Source organism: Chionomys nivalis, chromosome 11 (assembly GCF_950005125.1).
Source record: "Chionomys nivalis chromosome 11, mChiNiv1.1, whole genome shotgun sequence".
Lineage (NCBI taxonomy): Eukaryota > Metazoa > Chordata > Mammalia > Rodentia > Cricetidae > Chionomys > Chionomys nivalis.
The window spans coordinates 80,418,833-80,442,941 of NC_080096.1; positions in this window are offsets into that span (position 1 = coordinate 80,418,833).

Consider the following 24,109-nt stretch of genomic DNA (forward strand, 5'->3'; position numbering starts at 1 on the left):
CATCCTGGCCTCCAACAGACCTCACTGAAACCAAATGCCACACAACTTTGCGTATGAGCCCCTTCCTATAGAGAATCAAGGGTCCTCTCAATTTTAAACATGTAGACCCCATGTTGTCAGATCTCACAAGATAAGCAGGCAATTCAGAGTTACACCAGAACACTGGTGTTATCAACATGAAGGTCTTGTTTAGGCAAAAATACTGTTGAAATTGCATGAGCAATTCATATCAGAAGACACTATCTCAAACTCTAACAACCTTTCTACCCCAGTTTTCTAAGAGGAGCCCATATCCTTATCTTACACATTTTAGTGGAAATCTGTAATAACCTCCATCTACTGCAAAAAGGTAAAAAAGCACTTCTCTGATTTCTTATAAGAACTACAGCTATATGTGGGTATATTGATAAGTATTAGAATACAAACAACATTGACGTAGGAAAATGGCAATAGTAAGTGCTCCTCTGGATTTAACATCTTTCCAGACCATGACAGATTTTCTAAGTGTATTGTTCTAGGAGGTATCAATTCCATCCTTTCAAGTGAATTCTCCCCTATCAAACTCAATTAAAGAAATGCTGGTGAGCCTCAAGGTAAAGTAGAGTATTGGGGATGCCATACCAAGCAGTCATTGTGATGGTTCATAGACTTTACAGGTGGGTATAAATATCTATTACCGTTTTGCCTTTGTGGCTTACACAGCGCCTTTGAATACAAGGAAAGCAAGTCCTCAGGGAGGAGTTTTCTAGCTTACATTCAACTTAATGTCTCCAAATCTTGTGTCCAAGTGTGTCATGCCTTCAGTAATAAGATCATGCCTTCAAGTTCTGGAAGGCAATCAAGGGCCATGGCAATAGTCTATGAAATAACCTATGGATTAGCCTATACCATTTGGGTGGATCTCTTAAAATCCCTGATTAACTAGAAGTGGGAGTCCCATGCCTATGACTGGAATTTTTGTAAGAAGTCGATTATTTTGGGCGGAAGCATGATCACTCCCACATGACAGGTGCATGTGTGACTGCTTGTGTGTGTACGTGTATGTGTGTCTGTATTAATCTTGTAAAAATGTTTCCCTATGATTTTTTCAAACAGCTTGGGGCTGTTTTATCTCTCCTCACCCCTACCCCTTCTGTATTACCCTCCTTCTCTTTTTCTGAGTTAAATTCTCATCCTCTGCTTGTCCCTTGTGTTTTACTGCCCCTCTCTCTAGAGCCCTTACTCACTCCTTTTCCATGACCCCTTTAAGTTTTCCTGACTTCTGTGGTTACTGCAAGTTACATATTCAAACCTAAAGTTTTCGAAGCATGTTCCACAAGTAAAGATCAACATGTGGCATTTGTCTTTCTCGGTGTGGATTATCTCACTCAGTTTAACATTTTCTAGTTCCACTCATTTACCTGAAAATTTCATTATTTTATTTTGCTTGCAACTGAATAGAAATCTACAATGCATATGAGCCATATTTTCATCCATTCATCATTGTAAGGACTATTAGGCTTTTTCCATTTCCCAGTTATTGTGACTACAGCAGCAATAAAAGACTGAGCAAGTTTTGCTGTCATTAAATAGTAAGCTCTTTGGGTCCACCAAGGAACAGTATGGATGGGACATATAGCAGATTTTCTTTTAGCTCTTTGAGAAAAATTTCAATCCTTCCAGTTTAATGCCTAAATATAAATTACATAACCAGTGAGATGGTTCTGCATTCATGGGTCTTAAGGATGGCTGATGTTCATACCCTCAATGATTATAGCTACAATGCATGAAAATTAATGAGCTAGACAAAGAAATGAAAATGAGACACCTCTATGGGACATACAGAAGACAGGTACTCATGACAGTCTTTGGCATAGTGTTGCCACCTTCAAAAGAAACATGTACAAATGGAAATCAGGCCCTTATTATCCAAAAACATATCAGATGTCTTCTTTGAGGGATGAATAACTAAGTAGGCTAAAAACAAGAATTAGTCATTTTTTACTAAAACATCTCCTCCTAGTATGGAGGAGATGGATGATGGGCACATGAGGGAGAGAAAATGGTGTCTCATACAATAATGTTAAACTAAGTTTTCTTTTGACCAATATTCAATGACTTTTTACTTTTCTGGATTTTTGTTTTGTTTTTTGTTTTGTTTGATAACTCTCAAGCTTGTAAAATGACTAAAGGACAGACAGTTCAGGGGATAACAATTTCAGGTTCTTATTCTGGGGTTTCATTGGGTACCAGCACCTTCACAAATCACACTTCTTGAAACAGAATAATGATGGCCAGTGTCTAGGCCACCCTTTCATCTCAAGGCCTTCAGACCCAGCTAAATGAAGCAGCCAAGTAAAAGCAGGAAAAGTGCCTCAGCCTCAATTTCTGATCGGCCCCATGCATGCCAACTGCCGCTGGAGAAAATTCCATTCCCACATATCTCCAGCGGGGTCTATGATGCTTTCAGAAATTTGGATGCTGGCCTCAGACATTTCTCTGCATGCCTAACATATGGAATCAGAGGAGACTGACTCAAGTTGGAGCCCAATCCAACATCCAGGAAGGAAGTGGCACGTGATCAGATACTCCTGACAAAGTACAGTCCCACTCCATGTAACACATTGAGACATGCGCTTGTTGTCATGGTGATCTCATAATGCAGGGCAAGCAAATGCAGGCTGAATAGATCCCATCCAGAATGCCCTTGGAGGCCCGCAGTTTTCATTCCCTTTCATCAGCAAGCCGGAGTCCAGCTGGAGCCAGAATTAGTGATGGGTAAAGAGCTGAAAAGGCTGTTGGTCCCTTTCCAGGGCACCTCCAACTTATGTAAAGCTTCTTGGTTTGGAAGACTTTACTGGCAAGCTGTCCCGTGAGAGTCTCAGTGCTTCTTGTTTTCTCATTCTGCTCCATAAACTAGCATCTCGTTCTGCATTCAGGAAAGAAGGGTGCAAGATAACCACTCCAGCTTTTAAGACTTTCAGGGTTTGCAAAGAGGAAGAAAAAGGGATGTTTTAAGTAAAGACCAGAATACATTTTTGCTCCCAGCCTCTTTCTTCTTAAATATATGCAGATTGAACTAGATTCTACAGCATAAGACTGGAACAAGAAAAAAATGTTCAAGTTATTAAACATGATTTTTCTGTTTTAAAGGGAAGCAACAGCTATGAACAAAACATAAATCCGGAATACCTAGATCTGAAGACTTTTATAACAATTAGAGTAGATTAAAGTCCTTTTTATTTACTCTAAGTGCCTTCATACAGATGTGTCTAATCAAATTACACCAAGACTGCACTAACAGCCACAGCCCTCGGGCAGAGCTGAACTGTGCCGCAAGTGCAACGCCAACAAATGTAGACGTGGAAATGCCTCAGGCCACCTTGCTGAGCACAGGGAACAACATCCCCCACTGGACACCCCACTGGACAATACCCCACTGGATATACCCCACTGCTCACCCCACTGGACATAACCCACTGGACATAACCCACTGGTCACCCCACTGGACATACCCCACTAGACATACCCCACTGGACATAACCCACTGGTCATCCCACTGGACATACCCCACTGGTCACCCCACCGGACATAACCCACTGTACTCAAGGGGAAAGTCTAATAGCACCTTATTTCCACTTCCTTAAATGTCATTACATTCCTCACACAATGTTCTCTGTGTATGTGTGTATGTTCATATATGTATTGTATACACACACACACACACTTCCCCTCTCAGCAGGAACTAGAAAGATACACCAAGAGACAGTGGCCTCAGAAAATCACGGCCACTTCCTTTCCCTGGAGAAATTCTAATTTTATGTGACAAAATGAAAAGACAGTCTTCCCCTTTTTCATGCAGAGCCTGAAGTGCAGAAAGGGGAAAGAAACCTTGTTTTTTCAGTAGAGTCGAGTGAGGAGTTCTTAGCCATGGAGGTCTCTGTATCTCACAACTTTCCACTCATAAAGGCGGAGGAAGCAGATGTAAATATTTCCATTGACTGCTGATGTGAAGAACACTGTGAATCTAACGGAGGTGTGGAAGTAGGGCGGCTCATCACTTTCGTTTAACAGCTGGAGTCCCAAGTCTGGGCTGGAGAACAATCTACAGAGCAGTCACCTCACACTCGCAGCTGTCCAGGAACGGGGGACTCTGATACAAGCACATTTCTCTTCTTTCTAGGACATAGGGCCAAGCTATTTGGTCAAACTAAAGAGTAAAATATTTTAATTTTCAACTAAGTTATCATGAATATTTGAATTTATAATGAACATAGTTTATCAATGAACACTTTTCCAACTGTTAATTTTGACACACTTCTTTGTTAAAAACTGACATCAGGATCTAGCTATTTCAAGACTATTTCAGTTTGTCACTGTCCCAGTGCCTTCACATTTTTCAATCTATTTGAAGCACTAGGTTATTTATTGTCATTTGCTATTATTGTTATTATCAGCTGCAAATACTGAATCCTTAACAACAGAACTCTGCTTGATCTGTCCTGCCTCCCTGCTTCCCTCCCTTCCTTCTTTCTTCTTTTACACCTTCCTCCTCCTTTTCTTCTCCCCTTCCATACTTCTCTCTTTTTCTCCTTCTTTTTTCCTAGAATACATTCTCAACAAGGTATGTTATTCAATCCCATATTAAGGAGTTAGGAATAATTACAAAATATAACAGCATTTTGCCTTTTTTTCTTTTTATTATTTTCATCCATTCCTCAAATGACCTCTCTATATATTCTATTATCCTATAGATTTTTATGAATTTGTGTGATTTTGCAGATTATTTTTGTTATTAGACATAAAGACATACAGAACATGATGATACTACCTTTAATTCCAGCACCCAGGACAGAAACAGAAAATCTCTGAGTATGAAGACATTCTGGTCTGCATAGTAAGACTCTATCTCAAAGATAAGCAAATAAATAACGGGGTCAGATAGAAAGTTAGAGATGGAGAGATACTGAGATAGATGGGTTTACAGTTAAGAGCACTCCTTGATCTAGAAGAGGACCTGGGTTCAAATCCCAGCAGCCACATGACGACTCACAATTTGCAATCCCAGATGCAGGAGATCTGATGCCTCCTTCTGGCCTCAATGGGCACCAGACATGAACATGATATATAGACATGCATGCAATGAAATCACCATATACATAAAATAAAATACAACAATAATACTTCCAATAATAAAGCAATTGAGAATCATTATTTATGACTAACATGTCTTTGATTACATGATGACCCTTTGCTTACCAAGCTTGAACTATTTTTGTTGTGAAGAGCCATTCTTCCCAGCAGCCACACCCAGCAGTATGGCAGAGGTAGAAAGGTACTGGGTTTCTTAGCATGAAGACTCAGCACAATTGCTCACCACCTAAAGAAACATCAAACTTCTGACGGCTAAGGCAGTGTCTTAGTTATCTTACCCAAGTCCTAGCATAACATTTGACACAGAACATGTTCTCCATAAACTTTGAGGAAATGAATGAATGAATAAACGAACTGTTTCTCCAATTATTAACATATCTCTGACTGTTCAATGGTTGGTATAGTGGTGTTTTAATATCTAAATGCATCCAAGTCACTTTCTACACCAACTAGCACGCTGTTTCTGGTGGCACTCCCACTGGACTATTACTTGGGCAGATCAAGATGGCAGCATCTTCAAGCTCAGGTTCATCATCTCCTATCCACTACACAAAAGCAGCAATTAGTGAAAAACCAGCCCAGCACTTAGTGGTACAGTAAATGGTTTGGGAAGGTCAGTGCCGAGAATGTGGTCGAAGAGTTCCTGGTCTCTTAGACAGTGTCCCCAGGAGAACAAAGCCTTCCCCTGGTTTACTGCCAAGTATAACTCTGCCTCCTAGCCCACAAAGGTCCCAAGAATTCAGTCATCTCCCCCAATACTAGAACTTGGACCAGCTATATGATACTCAGTTGTGGCTTTTCCTTGACTTTACTATGGAGCAAACCATCATCATTCGGAGAGAACATGAACACAGATAGGGTATGAGACAGAAAGACAAGTAAAGAAACACTTGGGAGGATTAAGTTCCCACTGCTGAAACCATTGGAACCTAAGCATCTGAGACACTGTCTGTGTCACATTGCTGGGTGGGATGCAGCACAGGGGCAAAGGTGGCTAAGGGAAAGGCTGTCCTTTGGACAGCATAACATGTATTGAGTGCACAGCAAAACTTTCCACTATGACCTCAGTACGTGCACTTAATACCCAAGATGTCCTACCACTGAGGTCATTGCTGAAGGACAGAAAGTTAGCAAGGTCTACCACATTCACCTATGCCTCCTTTCAGCTTCTCCCCCATCCTGAATACCTCTCCTGGTCCATGGCCTGGCACTTTGGAAATCTCCAGTATATTCCAGTTTTCTATTTTTTCATAAACACTGAATCCATATTCACTTTGCAACACTTTCAGGATCAGTATCAAGAGCCTTTCCACCCTACACTAATCTGGAATAGGCCTGCAAGCATAAAAATGCTCACTTTAAAATGGGGAGACTAACTTTTCCATGTCTCCCCAAGAGTTTCAGAATAACTATTTGTTTAAAAGTGTCTTGTCATCCAGTCCCAGCCCTATACTGTGTCTTCCTCTCTGGTTTGCCTTCTCTTGTGTTCACCATGCACACTGTGTTCAAGCTAAGCACAACTCTGGAGAGTTGGTTGAAGCTATCACATCCCTCTCCCTCCATTCATGTAACATACTGTTTCTGAAAATCCAGAGAAATCTTGTTAGAGTGACAGTAGCTCAAATCAGCTCTATCTTGCTTTAAAAAAATTGGGGAGAGAACTGATCGCAGTTCTTAGTACACCAATAGATTAAATCTTTAACCTCGTCACATGATTTAACCTCTCATGGCTTCCAAACTGTTTTCCTCTTCTTGTATCACTACACACATTATCTCCCAGAACAAAATAAGAATGTGTGGAATGAATGTGTTTCATAAAATCTCAAGGGGCAAGATCCTTACAGTCAAGCTACGGATCTTATAAGTACATCAAGATGCCTTAGTGGGTAGGCACAAGAAATAACTCTATAGTAAGCACCCTCTTCTCTTTCTAGAAATGAATGGACAGGTAAAGACTGGAAGAAAGCCTAGCAGCTAGGAAGCTGTTAACACAAACAAGGACACAAGAACAGTGCTGTGAATCTAGGTGTAGCATCAAAGATGGAGAAGCAGACAACACCAGGACATGCTTTAAAAATGAAGACTAAATGCATTTTATTACATATTAAAAGAAAAAAATATATTTGTGTGAAGGATGCTGTTCATACTTAAGACTTGGTTGAATGGAAATACCTGTTTGTGCAGAAAGACAGCTCAGCAAGAAGGTAACAGGAATGAGGGAAGGAATCCCACATGAAGAGCTTGGAGAATAATTCCAAGCGGATCGCTGTTTGTTCATGACATCCAGGTGACTTCAGTTTGGTTTGTGTACAGATTTTTCTTCCTAGATTTTCCTCAGATCTCTGTAGGGTTTATGGTAGCTGCTCAGAGAGAAAATGGATGTAGGGAACTTGATGATTAAAGACCCTTCAGCTAGGACCTACCACCCAACCAGTCTTGCATTGATTTGGTTGGAGAAAAACCAGACTTGAAGTTACTGCCATCTGGGCTCTATGAACTGCCTCGTTGCTGTTTGTCCATATGATCTTAGTGAGACTGGTCCCTCTCTCCCTCTCTCTGGCCCTCAGCCTGTCCATATGCAAGGAAGATTCCCCACTTCTCACATTTGTTGATTCTGTTATAAACTACAGAGACTGGATACCTGCGAATGAGAGCTATACACAGTTAGTATATACACAGGCATGAAATAAAAAGATTTTTCTAAATGAAAATAAACAAGCCATAGGAGAGAAGTTGGCAACATTCTCTCTGCAGCCCCCAAGCCTTTGAAACAATCCCAAGAAGAACCTGAGCCTTCTGATATCAACGAAACACTTTCTTACTTTTTTTTTTTTTTCAGTATCCCATCTCTACAGTTACTCCCTCACAGCTTGTCCCCTGCAGCTCATGCCAAATCTAGTTATCCCTCTTTATGTCTTGGCTTATCCCAGGGCTGAATTCATTCCATTTGGCTGAAGAAATAGGCCAGACAGTATCCATCAGGGCTGTCCTCCCGCCAGCCACAGGGGAGCTTGGGGATGATGTGAAGTAATTTGCCTACAAAAGGCTACAGACTAGAACCACCTGTGGACAAACACTGTGAGTTTGGGGGCTGCACTTTTGTAACAGCAAAGCCTGGGAATGCCCAAGAAGGGAGTGAGGTCATCTGTCTGGTTATGAGTAGTGTGTTCTGCGGGTCTTCTCGTTCCACATTACGTCATGCTGGAAAAAGAAAGTGTCTGGACATTCCTTACACAATCTGCAGGGGTGTGAAGTGAGGCAGACACTGGCTGCTGGAGAAAGAGTCGTGGTGCATTGATCTGCTTACACAGGAATATATATAGTTATCCTCACCGGCAGCTACACAATGTCTGCTCCATGCCTTTAGTTAGGTGTGTGCATGTGTATGTGTTTGTAGTGTGTATGCACATGTATGTGTACAGATACATAAGAGTGTTCAGATTCATGTGTATGTGCTCACATACTCACATAAAGGCTAAAAGAAAGACGTTGGATTTCCTACTTTATGATTCTCTGCCTTTTTCTCTTGCTACAATCCCAGCTGTCTTCCTGTCTCTGTTCCCCCAGAGTAGAGATATAATTTTGTGAGGATTGATGTAATGTGACTCTAACCAGTATCTTTGTGAAAAATAGGAAATGACAACAGAAAACCAGGAAAATTGCAAATGAAAGAGATTGGGAAAAGTGAAGACTACGGAGGTGTTAGATCCATTCAGCACTCATGGTAACCTTGTACGGTAGGCATCCACTCCCCGGTCACCATAAGTGGTACAAACTGTATAGAGATTCTAGCACCAACAAGAAACCAAGCAGCTGGGAAATACCTCTCATGGGATCCACACCCACAAGTGGCTTACTTATATCAATCTACTTGCCAGCCCCCTCAGTTTTTCTCTATGAAAACAAAGGTGTTTCAAAAGCACAATTTCTATAAAAGTATTTCAATCATTTAAAGTTCCACTGATGGAAGATTACAACTTGGTACCCGCAAGCATCTAGCTACCCCCATTGCAACAGTATCTGTTTAAAGAAGTCCCCACAAAGAGTTCTGGCTTCAAGTTCCTGGCTCCTACTTAAAGTTACTAAAAAGGCATCATACAATAGATATAAATAGCATTGGTCGTCCCCAAGGCTCCGCTGGAGTGACCACTGGTGCAATCTGAGGTTTCGGTAACACCATCACAAGAATTGCTGGCACGAACTCACTGTGCTCTCTGTAATAATGGTTTCTTAGCAAAGGAAGTGCATGGCTCTTACTGAAGGGACTTCATTATTTACTTTAATTAATTGTATACCTTTCCATGTAAAGATTAGTCACAACATGCCTGTTTTCCCATTTGTAGTGGGACATGCCTTCAGAGCAAGGACTTGAAGTTCCTATGTCTGTGATCACACAACATAACATAAGGATACTGAATTCTACTTCACAGAGTAAATATCAGTTATTTGCCAGGAGAAAAATGCTCCATATCTTAGTGACTTGGAGTTGCAACCATTTACATAGCTCTGGACCTATGGGTCAGCATTTCTATATTTAGCTTCTCAACTCTTCTGGTTTCTGCTGAGGTCTCTCCTGAGAGTGAAGTTAGATGTGTTCAACCAGCAACTCAGATTTTGCATGTTGCTATTCATGCTTTTCACTACACCAGTATCTTGTCTGGATTGTGTATCCATGGCATAACTGAGATACAGGAGTGGTAAGAAACAGAAATACAGAGTGGAGAGACCACCCAGTTAGTAAATTGCTTGCCTTATGGGTGTGAATACCTGATTTTAATCATAAGAAGCTTTTGAAAAAATCTGGACATAGTGACATATGTGTCTAATACCAGCACTGCGGAGGTGAAGAAATGTACTATGGTCCTCTCTGGCCAAACCAACCTAGGCTGCTTGGTAAGCTCCAGCCTAGCAAGAGATCTGGTCTCAAAAGTCAAAGTCAGCATCACCTTACCAATGGCAGCCAAAGACAAAATTGTCCTATGGTTGCTTTGCATGTACAAGTTCATATAGATAGAGAGTTCATATATATATATATATATATATATATATATATATATATCCTTATATATATATATATATGAGAGAGAGAGAGAGACAGAGAGAGACAGAGAGAGACAGAGAGACAGAGAGAGACAGAGAGGGAGGAAAAGAAGAGAGAGAGAGTGAGTGACAGACAGACAGACAGACAGAGGGGGAGGGAAAGCAAGCAATGCCTTTTACAGAGTGTATGAACTTGGCTTGGAACTGGCTTACTGTCATTTCTGCCACATGGTGTCAGACAAATCTAGATACAAGGACAGCCCAGGAGAATGTCAGGGTTAAAAACACCATCTTTAATAAAAGACAGTTTACCTTCTAAATTGGATGAAAAAACTAACAGTCACCAACTATCTTCAAGAATGGTATGGTCTCTATCGTACCTACAGATGCTGATTTCTTTATTATCGTGTCTGAAATTAAAGAGAAATTGCTTCCATTATGTTTGAGCTTCCAGTCCTTCATTCCTTTAAAGAAAACTGGCTGACACCAGTTTCACCTCTGTTCTGTTCTCTATTCCTTCATCCTGCTGAACCTCCTCCATGTCTCTATTTCTCCCTAGTACTTACTTTCCCTCTTCCCACAACTGAGAAGATTCCAGGGTCACGTATTCCTGCTTCAGATGAGCCCAGCCATCAGCAGAATCTGTGATGTCTGTGCCACTCTTGCCAAGCACAGCTCTTGCTTTCTGACAGAGCTGTAAGCTACTTGCAAGTCTTCTCTGCACACCATTTGCATTCGGTCCAAATTCCCAGGCATCAGTGCCCATCTGTCTCAATAATAGCACCCACCACTGACATGGCATGCATAGAGTCATAGCCCTTACAGCCAGTGAGCTTACAGTCAATGAGGTCACACGAAAATAAAAGGACTGGGCTGAGTAAGATGATTTTAAATTCTCTCCTGTAGATTCATGTCCACAGCAAAGAAATCACTATTATGAGGCTGTGGTTAGGATTCTAAATTAGAACCTGGGGCCATCATAATTCTGTCTCACCGTCAGTTATGTGACCTGAAATAACCACTTAATTTCTCAATGCCTTAGTTTCTTCATTTGTTAGTTATGACTTTCCTCTCTGAGAAAAGTACCAAAGAGAAACAATTTCAATGAGGGAATATCCAGCTGTGTTCAGAGTTTCAAAGGTTTCTGTCCACAGACATGATGGGTATGGCAGCTCATGTCACAGTGGTTAGGAAGGAGAGAGAGAGAGAGAGAAAGAGAGAGAGAGAGAGAGAGAGAGAGAGAGAGAGAGAGAGAGAGAGAGAGCCAACAGGCTTACACTTCTTTCCTTTCTACCCATGTTTGGAGTGGGTCTCCCAGCTCAGTTAATCCTGCCTGGGAATCCTCTCTTAGTGCAACCCACAGGCAAGCATTGCCACTTTCCTAAGCATTTATTATACTGTTTGAGTTGACAACCTGACAATTCCTCCTTACTTGTACAGTGCAAGCAAAAAATTAAGTACCTGACAAGATTATTAAGGGATTGGATGAGCTAAACAAAACCTTTAAAAATCATTTTCTCCTGAAGTTCCAATGAATTTATTACTATATGCTCTTAAGCAGGTTGGTCGATATTTTAGCATCTCAGTTTACCAATATATAAAAAGCATAAATATAAGCTTTGCCTCTAGAGAAGATTGTAAATAGTCAAGGTGTATAAAGTCCTCATCATAATGCCCAGAGCAAAGCAGATTCCATTGGTAGTAATACATCCCTCACCGGAAAATCACTGATCAGGAGAATGACTTCCCAGAACAAAGGAGGAGCTGTTTAAGTATCAAATTATACTTGAAAATTAACTCCTCTGAATCTGTCAGGTAGAGAGACATACCACCAGAAATGAGTGCATTGGAGGTGTGCAAACTAAATTTGAGTTTCTGTATCTACAATAAAACAATGGCTTCTCTTTCCTCTGCAGGGAAAGGCTGGAAAAATACCACCTACCTTGCAAGACTCTTGTAGGATGAATGGGATACTATGTAAAAACATTCAGCACATAGTTAGAGCTCAGCAAATGGTAGCAATTCTAAATCAAAGGTCTGAGACAGGAAAATGATTTGTAATTTTTATTAATATGAAGTAAATGTGGGGCTTGATTTATTCTTGCAAGTCTGGTTCCAGCTAACTTAATGAAAATATAAGAGCAACAAAAACTGAAGGCTCTAAGGGCTAACGATACAGTGTTCAGGGAGTTTTGCTCTAAGGAATTTGTGGTTAGATGCAGAAGACTTTGTTTTATGAGGTTTGAGGGACTTTTTTAAAAAGGAAGCCAGATACAACAATGGAAAACCATGCCGCCAGCATGCAATCCTGCTTTAAGTCTAATTCTGCTCTATAAGGGATTTGTGCAGTTGACAGGGATGCTGCAATGGTATTGCTTGTGTGCTTATGACTGTTCCTACTACATGTGTGTCTGTGTGTATCCATGCATACTTGCACATACATGTGCGTGCATGCATGTAAGATTTAAGCACAGTTGGCCCTGTCCTGTAGACTTCCAATGATCTTAAAAGGGTCATTGGGCTAATATTTCAAGACAATGTCCCTGGAAGCATGAGTAAAAAATGATTCAAATATAACCCAGTAAACAGTGGTGCTTTCCTTCTCAAACACCCACTTTAAATCTTGGAAGAAAGTCAAGTTTTTTTCCCCAGGAACCCATTATTTCCAGACTCAAATTTGTTTCAGAACAATCTACAGGGAAAAACTATTTTCTTAAACCGTGCATCACTATCTCAGTGCACTGGAGGCAAATGAGTCAAGAGATTGCGAGTAACGCTAAGTTAGTGATTGGCTGCCTAGACCACAGCAACTAAGAATATGGCTTTGTGGGAGCCTAACCGGTTTGGATGCTCACCTTCCTAGACCTGGATGGAGGGGGGAGGACCTTGGACTGCCCACAGGGCAGGGAACCCTGACTGCTCTTTGGACTGGAGAGGGAGGGGGGGAGGGGAGTGGGAAGTGGGGGGAGGGGGAGGACAAAGGGAGGCAGGGAGGAGACAGAAATTTTTAATTAAAAAAATTTATTTAAAAAAAAGAATGTTTGAAAACAATCCAAATGGGGATGTAGGATTAGGGTTAAGAGAAATGAAGAGCAGAAGAATGGAGGCTTAATAAAAAAAGACATATGGAAAGGTTATGTGAAAATCTACTACTGTGGGAACCTTATTAATTGAGAAGTCAATTGAAAAATGTAGCATAATATAGTTAAAATGATACGCCCTGCATGTGTGAATAATACTTCTCTATTTGAGATTATTAAACAATCTCCAAAAAAGAAAAAAAAAGAAAAGAAAATCACAAAATTTTATAAGGAAAAAAAAGAATATTTTAATGAGTTTATCAGAACAAACCAGCAGACCTCATCAGAGGACATTACATTTTTAACATATAGAGAAAAATCATTGCAAGCTTAACAATGTGCATATACATAGATGGTTTAATGCTATGGAATAGGGTGCCTGTCAACTCCCATAGAATAGCCAACTTAATTAGAATAAATTAAACCTTGTTTCTCTTCTTGGTGAGGAAAGGAAGGCCTAAGGAGACCTAATGACTAAATCAAGTCTGGGTTTGAATTTTTCCATATGTGTTCTTGTCATAACACCAGTACATGTCTTTATGTAGTAACTTGAGTGGTTGTGGTTGGGGAGGCCATTTTAAATGATGCATGGAAGGTATTTTCTCATTTTAATAAATTCTTGCAAACTACATGTGTGTTCGAAATATCCAGGCATTTTCTAGAGTTGTGATTTTTGTGGAAGCAATTACTTAAGAAAAGGCAACCTTAATCATGTCTACTTAATGAAAAATATTGAAATTAAAAATGTTGAATACATGGGCATGTCAATATATGTCAGTAGTAACTAATGTGTAGAAAGCATTGCTCTTGATAAAGCCATATTCTGCTTTATCTAGAGTGGCTTTCCACAAAGCCGTATGTCATAGAATTCAGGAGTGTTTGTCACCGTCTTAGTCTCTATAGTTGGGGTTCAGAAAACAGCTCCTTCCTATGATCACTGCCTGTCTTGATGCTTTTGTTCATAGCCCACCTTTCCCCTGCATCCCAATTCCTTCTACTCCTTATGTTCAGCCCCTGCTCCCTATGAAATATGTATCAGATCTTCCAAAGTTTAATCTTAGAATCATCCTGGTAAAATCAAATAACTATGTTATTTTATATGGTGGGCTAAATAACACCACACACACATAAATGCACACACATATACACAAACACACACAGGTACAAGCAGGCACACACACACACAGAGATAGAGAGACAGAGAGATTCTTCTCCACTGAACATAAATGTTATTTCACATGATATAAGGGATGATGCAGATATAATTTAATTAAACATTTTAGGAAAAAAGATTGTTCTGGATGAACGAAGTGTAGACACAAATGTTCTTGAAAGAGTGAGTCGGTATGACAGGAGTCAGAAGGGATGTGGCTATGAAATAGAAGTCAAAGTGATGTGGGGTCATGGACCAAGGAATGCAGGCAGCTGCTAGAAGTCAGTCATCTGTGTTGTTAAGATACACTGCCTGTGCTATAACTTATCCCAGGAGGAGTAGGAAGCTAATTCTGTCTTGTCTGAAGCCTTCCATCTTTTTTGCCAATCCAATCTTTTCCACAAAGTACCTGCTCATGATGTCTGTCTCCCAACTTTCCAATTTTATTGCTTTAGCTCCTGCCCCAAGACTAACATTAAGAGATAGTATTTAGAGTATAACAATCACTGTACCAAAAATGTAAACATTAACAGAAATTATCCTGACAATAACATACATGACCAGTGTTTTCATTATCTCCCATTGCTCAAATATGAAAACTCAGGACAGTTACGTGATGTACCCAAAGTCCAAAACTAATAGCTGTGAAGGAAAGATCTACATTTAGATGAATTTGATTTCCGCATCTCTGCTCTTCAATACAAGTTATATTATAAACTTAGGATTCAATTCCCTGGAATACTATAGTCAGGAATCTAGTCATGATCCAGATCCACGAGAGACTGAGTGAATAAGAGAATGCATGACTTTAAAGAAAAGACATGGGCATATTAGAAAAAATAGACATGAAGCAATCCTAGATATACTATGAGCCAGCAATGAATGTGTTGGAGATTACCTGCCACTCCAGGAGCATATCCTTACAGAGAAAGTACAGACAGGGACATGGCCGGGTGAGCACAGTCAGAGCCCAAGACTGTACTTAAGTTTAGTCTTCTGTCAAAAAAAAAAAACAAAAACAAAAACAAAAACAAAAACAAACAAAAAAAAACTGTGATGGGCTCTGTTCCTTCTTCCTTAAAAGTAAAGAGTTTGGGGAGAAGAAGAAGTATGCCAAGCACCAGAGAGTGGGCAGTACAGTATGATGAAGAGCAACAACTCTGAAATCAGACGATCCAGGGCTGGTTCCAGAGGGGAGTTTTGAATTTAGATTGTTTTAGCTCTAAACTTCATATTATCAATCTAACTCCCTGAAAATTGAGCAGACAAAATTTCTTAACTCCACATGTCCCTCTTAGGTTCCTCTCTGTTACCTAGTTTCTCTGGAGCTATGAAGAGTAGTTTGGTTATCTTTGCTTTACATCTAGTATCCACTTATAAGTGCATACATACTATGTTTGTCTTTCTGAGTCTGGGTTATTTCACTCAAGATGATTTTTTTCCTAGTTCCATCCTTTTATCTATAATTTCATGTTTTTTTTTTGTAATTGTATAATTGTACCACATTTTCTTTACTCATTCTCCTGTTGAGGGTCGTCTGGGTTGTTTCCAGGTTCTGTCTATTATGAATAATGCTACTATAAACATTGTTGAGGAACTGTCATTATGGTATGATTGAGTATCCTTTGGGTATATTCCAAATAGTGGTACCTCTGGGTCTTGAGGAATCCACAAGGATGATCCCAGACAAGACTCCTAGCAATAATGGAGAGGGTACCTGAACTAGCCTTTTCCTGTAATCAGATTATTAAATATCTCAACTATCATCATGCAGCCTTCATTCAGCAACCAATGGAACCAGATGCAGAAATCCATAACCAAGAACTAGGTTGAGTTCTGGGAACCTAGAGGGGAGTGGGGGAGAGAGAGAAAGAGGAGGGAATGTATGAGCAATGGAGGTCGAGATCGTGATGGAGAAATTTACAGAGACAGCTGAACCAAGCTCATGAAAAATCATTAACTCTAGACCAATAGCTGTGGAACCCCCATAGGACTGAACTAGACTCTCCATATGTAGGAGACAGTGGTGAATCTTGAACTATCTGAGCAGCTCCTGGCAGTAGGACTGGGATGTATCCCTGGTGCATCAGTTAGCTTGTTGGAACCCATTTCCTATGGTGGGATTCCATGCTCAGTCTTAAAGCAGGAAGGAGGGGCTTGGTTCTGCCCCAATTTAATGTGCCAGACTTTGTTGACTCCCCATGGGAGTCCTTACCTTTGGGGAGGTGTGGATGGGAAGTGGGCTGGAGGGGGCGGGCAAGAGGAGCAGTAGAAGAGGTGGGAAGAACTGTGTAAAATGTGTGTAAAATTAAATTAAAAACATGAAAATAAAGATACATTAGAATTTTTTAAAAAAAATTCTCGACTGCTAAGTAAAATGGTATGCATAGAAACTTTGTCTTAGTTACCTTGGCTTGAGAGAAGATCTGCGCAAATAGTTTAATCTAGCTGTTGGAGGTCAAAAGTACAATGAACAAGCAGAGTTTTGTCAATGAAAGGTACAGTGCAAACCAGGTTCATACCATTGCATATTCAGACAGGTTTGCCAAATGGGTATGACTCATTTACTAAAAGAGACACCTAGCTTCGTCTGACTTGGTAGTGATGAAATAGAGCTGGAATCACTTTCCTTAATTGGACAAAGCCTAGTTGATTTGAAAAGGAGGACACCTCCCTGGCCTCTGAATACCATAAGCAATAGGTCTCCATCTTTCGTCTGGTCCCTACTTCTTTGCCTCATTTGTTCATAGATTATGAAAAAAAAAAATCTTCAAATTAAATGACTACTGTACATCTTTTCTCTGGTCCTCCTAAAAAAAACCCACAAAATATTGTGCTTATGTGGGTCCACAATTTTCCATAGCAATGATGACTTTCCTTAACTGCCTTCATAACCAGTAAGGACTTGTGACTATGTCCCAAGGAAGAGGATAAATCAGTAGCGTTTTTCATAAGCTTCTGGAAACCTCTCTAAAGGAACAATGGCACCCGTCTTAGTGTCTTATTTATTGTGGCTTCTAGCTTGTTGCTGTGACTGTGTTTGGAAGATGGGTTTGAATGTCACCAGCAGAGATGGCATGACAAAGTCTAGAATTTCTCAGTCATATCAGTGCAGGCTATGTAAATGCAGACTTCTGCTTGTTAAGTAATAGATTGAATTCAAGCTAGTAGAACTTGGAGTTTTCGATCATTAATTTTCAACCTAAACCCAAGTGCTTTGTTAGTCAAGTTACATTTTTGATTTAAAAAGCTTTCACAATTGCCTCAGAGAAAAGTTCTAATCCTATTAGCAAAGCACTCAAGGTTCTTCAAAATCATGTATTTGGTCTCACAATTAAAACTTCCTTGTTGCTACTTGGAGAAATTAGCAATCCTTGGTAATCTGTGCTTCCCTGAGTGTCCCCTTTCCAATCTGTTCTGTTTCCATTCTTTATACAAACTGTCAGAGTCCGTGATGGCACCAGCTCTCTGACACCGCATCTATCCTTCAGTCAAACATATGGTCCTTTACCTTTATCCCATTTGTACCCGGCCTATCATTCATTCAGCAATTGCTTCAGGATAGAATGAGGGTATATATGTATATCTGATTCCATTATTACAATTTTTTTCTCAACGGACTTGAATAATGTCCCATTTACCTTTGAAATCATGTATGCCATGTTGTAATAGGAGCGGCTGCAGGGCTGCATCCCGCCACCCGGCTAGCTTTACCCGAAATAATTACACGGAAACTGTATTCTTTTAAACACTTCCTGGCCCATTTGTTTTAGCCTCTTATTGGCTAGCTCTTACATATTGATCTAACCCATTTCTAATATTCTGTGTAGCGCCATGAGCTGGCTTACCAGGAAAGATCTTAACCTGCGTCTGTCTGGAGTTGGAGAATCATGGCGACTCACTGACTCGGCTTCTTTCTCCCAGCATTCTGTTCGTCTACTCTGCCCACCTAAGGATTGGCCTATCAAATGGGCCAAAGCAGTTTCTTTATTAATTAACCAATGAAAGCAACAGATTAGAAAGAGATCACTCCCACATCAATGCCACTGTAATAGACTCTCAGTACATTCCCTTAGTGAACAAAGGTTGGTCTCCAGGTATTCTATTGCTGATCAGTCAGATGCTTCAATATGACCTTCTAAATCCTTAAAATCAAGTTTGTCTTAATGTATATTCAGACTGTGCCAACTCTGTTCTCTATACATAAGCACCTAACCACCTCTGGGTATCAACTTTCCAATCCTTTAATGGAAGTTGTACATAATTACTTCATGGAATATTAGGATAGCATTAAGACCTTCCTAATATTAATACCAGTTGGTATAAATTATAGCTATTTTCTAGTGAGTTTCATGATTTAAAAGAAACAGACATCCCCAATCTCCAAGACTGAAAACACAGGAAAACCAGATGCCTCATAAAACTTTACATGACAGAGAAAGTATTACACTAGGCATTTTGACCTTTAGTGAATTTCTGACTGAGCCATTAGATTACAATGTGACCATGAGGAAGTCATCTCAAACCCTAGACCTTATATTCCATGTGTGCAGAGTTGAAAATGCTACTTTAGTAGTAAAGCATCAGTCTGAATATCTCATGACTCTGCCCAAGGCGTTGACCCAACATTGCATTCTTATCCCCATCAAACAAGTTTTCCTGTGATTTACTATTCTGCCCAGTGTCTGCACATTTCCATGGTCCTACTACCCACTGCATTATGAGAATCAGGATAAGTTGGTTGCACCTTCAGACTGTGATCTGATGATGCATGTTTGTGTAGAGAGGATGATTAGTTTCATCTGGACCCACGATCCAGCAGCTGGGACCATCTGCTTACACTTAGCACAAAGCCAAACTTTCCATGGTCAGGAGTCAGTGTGCTCCTGACCCAGACTGACTGTCCCCTCTGGATAGCACAAGTCAGGGACTCATGGCCTGGATTCACATGTCAGAAAGAATAACTCCAACATGAAACGTCTGAGGTAAAAAACATCATTATGGTGTCTTTAAATGTAGATAAATTGCCTACAGAAACAGGAGAGTGAGACAAAAAGGAACGTAGTGCAGTCTTGTTATATGTATATTTCTGCTCTTGATTAAGATATTTTGATTGTGGAGCTCATTTTAAAATGTAATGTATATCTCTGTGAGTTCGAGACCAGCCTGGTCTACATGAGCTAGTTCCAGGACAGGCTCCAAAACCACAAAGAAACCCTGTCTCGAAAAACCAAAAAAAAAAAAAAAAAAAGTAATGTATAATTAAGAAATTTAGGTTAATAGATAATCATCTATAATAATAAAGCTTGTAGTCATATTAGTTAGGTTTTATAGATATATACAGATATATTTCAGTTAGTTAAGTGTTCTTCATATCTTTCATAGACCTTCAGAATATGGCATTAAAATTGTTTTAAGAACTTAGACTTTTCATGACGATGAGACACTTCTGTTTCTGGCAGCAACAATCTACTTCAGAAGGATGATGGGCATCAAAGAGACTCCTTATGGAGTTTACTAGCCATTTGGGCAAGAAAATGCTCTTGCCTGGAATGCTTGATGAACACAGAAAAAAATGACTGCTGAAGTTACCTAAAGAAGGTGAAACAATCCTTTGGGGTTCCTGATTCATGTTAGAGTCTGCCAGACATTCTGCAGGACACAGGAGAAAGCAACTGATGATGTAGGAGGAGGCTGCTTATTTGTCCCATCCACCTGGAACAAAAATAATCACACAGAAATAATATTATTTAAAACACTGCTTGGCCCATTAGCTCTAGCTTTTTATTGGCTAACTCTTACATAATAATTTAACCCATTTCTATTAATTGCCATGTGGCAGTGCCTTACTGGTAAAGTTCTGGAGTCTGTCTCTAGCCGGGCAACATGGCTTGTCTCTAACTCTACCTCCCAGCATTTAGTTTAGTTTTCCCTGCCTATTTAAGTTCTGCCCGATCAACAGGGCAAGGCAGTTTTCTTTATTCATTAATGGTAATCACAGTATACAGAGGGGACTCCCACATCACATGTACTTTGCTATTACAAAGCAGAATAGATCTTCAAATTTCCTGCTTTTTGGAAATGCCTGTTGATACTATGGGACTGTAGGCTGAAGATGGATGCTCCAATGGTACAGAAAAACTTTGGGTGACTGTCCAAGCAGTGAGATGTCTCTGTCAATTCTAGAGTTTTGGAAGTTGCTTACAATTCACTTCCTGTTTATTTAGGTAATATTATATCTTTCTGGAGTCTTTGATGGAGTTGAAGAATGGATGTTATTATTATAGTTTTCCTTAGTTATGATAAAAGATAAAGTAGATATAAACATTGTAAGTGTAATGCTGGCTTGACACCTGTTTGTTATATGTAATTTTACTATGTTAAAGTTAAAACATTCCTTTTATTTAAACAGAAAAGATGAAATGATGTGGGAAGTTCTTCTGTTTATGTGTTGCTTTTATTGGTTAATGAATAAAGAAACTGTCTTGGGCCTGCACAGGGCAGAACAGAGGTAGGCAGGGAAAACTAAACTGAATACTGGGAGAAAGAAAGCAGAGTTAGAAAGAAGCCATGTAGCCGCACTGGAGACAAATGCCAGATGAAACTTTACCTGGTAAACCACAGCCATGTGGTGACACACAGATTAATAGAAAGGGGTTAAACTAAGATGTAAGAGTTAGCCAATAAGAAGCTAGAGCTAATAGGCCAAGCAATGATTTAATTAAAAACGAATAAACAAAAACAAACAAAACAACAACAAAAAAGAAATAACCTGAAGCTTGAGTTTTCCCAGAAGAAAACACACTCTTTGAGAATATTGACCTGAACAGAATGGTACAACTGTCAATTTAGCTTTAGGTTGTGACTTGCAAACTCATTAAAAGAAAGAACTCCCAATCTGCATTATATTGCCTTGCAGACCAGTGTTTGGAATAGACAGCATGCCAGTGGGAAGGATCTTATAATTCATTATTTGACCCCAAGCTCTTTCTCCATTCACTCTGGGAATCTTTGGCCCAGTTATACTACTCTGAGAAACAGCAACCCCCTGCGAAAAGGATACTACTTGAGATCACATAAGATGTTCCATGGAAGTGCATTATCTAATATGAAACATTATCCAGATGTCAAGAGCTATTGTTACTATCTAGAGACTGTCTCAAGATCATACATTTAGAAGAGATTATGTTTCATTCTACAAGGCAGAGTAGAAACTATTCTACTCCGAAGTATAGTTGTTCACACTCTACCTGAACACTGAATCTCCAGACACGCATGGCCTTGGTTCAAGGAAGAGTTAGTAAGAATGAGTGTTGATGGCCATAAAATCTTGTTGAGCTGTTCTACCTTCCAGCAATGCAAGAGAGTCCCTGGTCTGTTTTCTCTCCTCTGGAGTCAGGGAGCAAATGTGATTCATCTTTTACAAGAAGCACCTGTAAATTTTATTTCAAAGCAAAAGAGAGAGAAAACACAGAGACATTGATGTCAAAGTATTCTAGTTCCATGCTGGAATTTATGATTCATTTGTGACTTTGAAAATTCGGAGTAAATTCTGTCACCCTCAGTATAAATGATGAGATAGGAAGACAATGAAGATAAAGTCAGACAGTGTGACCATCCCAAGCTCACAGTGAGCAATACAGTGGACTGTTTCATTCTACTAGGTCATAGTGACTGGCATTTGTAGCTATTGTTATAGTCTTCATATCCCACACACACATTTTGTGAAATATTCAAATAACTCATTCAAAGCCTGATTAGATAATTCTATATTCTCTTCTTTATGCATCTAGAGAACATGTTCTACATCATGATCTTATATCGAGCACTAAGGAGTCAACACTGAAGAAACCCCTTCAAGAATAAGAGGCAATGTCAAATAGTGGCCATGTTTACAGAGTCTCCCATGTCTAATAAAAGTTTACACATAGCTTGGAAGTATAATAAAGACATTTTTGGTTGGTGATGGGTTTCTCTTTCTTTTCTTTCCTTTAAAGAGCATCTGTAAGCTTTCATGTTAAAACCTTTTACCTACTATACAAAAGATCCATGAGAGGGCTGCTCATACTTTTAGGATCAACACACAAATATTTAAATGCTTTCTTGACACATCATCACCTATGACCCTTTATTTCATAGGTCTCTCTTCTGTTATAACTACTGGAAAAAAAAACTGTCATGTGATGCTTGTCTCAAAACAACTCCATGCCATTTCTAATACCTTAACCAGGCATTTTAAATTAAAAATATGCTCATTGTTGCTCAGGGCAAAATTCAAGTTTGCTGTGGTGATACTTGGGGCTATTGGAACATTTTCCATTAATATTTCTATATCTCATTGCTGGTCCTTTTCTTCAAAATGCCTACCTTTCTACCCAGCCAAATATTTAGTCTTGGTCCAATTGTGACAATGTTCTGTGACTTCTTGAAAGTCTTCCATCCCTCTATTTCTCTCTTCATCCTTAAAGCTTCCTGCTGAGAACCTTCAGTCTACCTTTTCTTACTCTAGAATTACAATCCCACTGTTTCAGAGAAGCTGTCCTAATGATGCTAATCTAAACTGGGATGGGGCCTTCAAATCCTTACCAATGCCCTAAACTGACCTAGCTTCTTCTTGAAGTCCCTGTTGCCTTTTCTAGAATTTGAACTTTTTGGAGAAAAGTATGTGACTTATTGACCTTTGTGTCACCATGGTGGTTAGGCCTCGTGAATGAGAAGGAGAAGAATATGCCAATACAGGATCAGTTTCTGAGAGCATCAGTCAAAGGCAAGCCATACTTGAGACGCCACCCATCATCCTCTCCCTTTGAAGGAGCTTGGCCTTTGTCATTAAAAGCACAGTAGTTTGGAGTGGGTCTGTGAATTATTTCAGTTATCCTTGAATGGTTTACCACCCTTGACAATTATTTAAAAATCAACCCTGCCTTCTGGGGCCAGCAATGATTCAGCAGGAAAGGTGCTTGCCGCCAAACCTGACAACTTGAGTTCGTTCCTTGTAGCCCCATGGTGGAAAGAAAGAACCAACTCCATAGAACCCCCACGCTCAAAATAAATAAATGTTGTTTTTAAAATAATCCTACTTTTCATTTTTTGTTCAGTCTAATAATTCCAAAGACACAGAGGACAAAGGGGTACAACTGTACTTCACTATAACAACTCACCTTAACCAGGATCAGAATTCTGGTCTACATTACTTCTTTCCAAGACATACTGAAAATGGCTTAAACACAATTCTTTTACAGGGACAAGATGCACTTCCAGGACCCCAGTGATAACTGCAGCACCCAGTCCTTCTCTAAATTATAACTGGCTGTTGATGACCTCATCACTCTCTTACACTTTTTAGTAGCATCATGGCCTTCACCAAGACCAAAGAAAGTTCTACTGAAATTTGAAAATCACACAATTTGTTCCCAGCTGTAAGTGATTCTGGCGCAGACAGCATAAGCTTATGTCTCAAACACAGATGAACTTTCCCCTGGATGGGTCTTTTCATAAACACTATCTCCAATGGCAGCAAAACATTACATGGAGCTTCAAGCCCCTCAGATCTTCCTTGTTTATACAATCCAGACAGAGCTTTGTTTTCTGTCTCTTGTCTAGGAAAGATTTGATTTCTCCTCTTCCTATATCACACACAAACACACTCAAGATAGTGGGGGCATGTTTCAAACCACCTCATGAAGACAATCGTGCTTTCCTG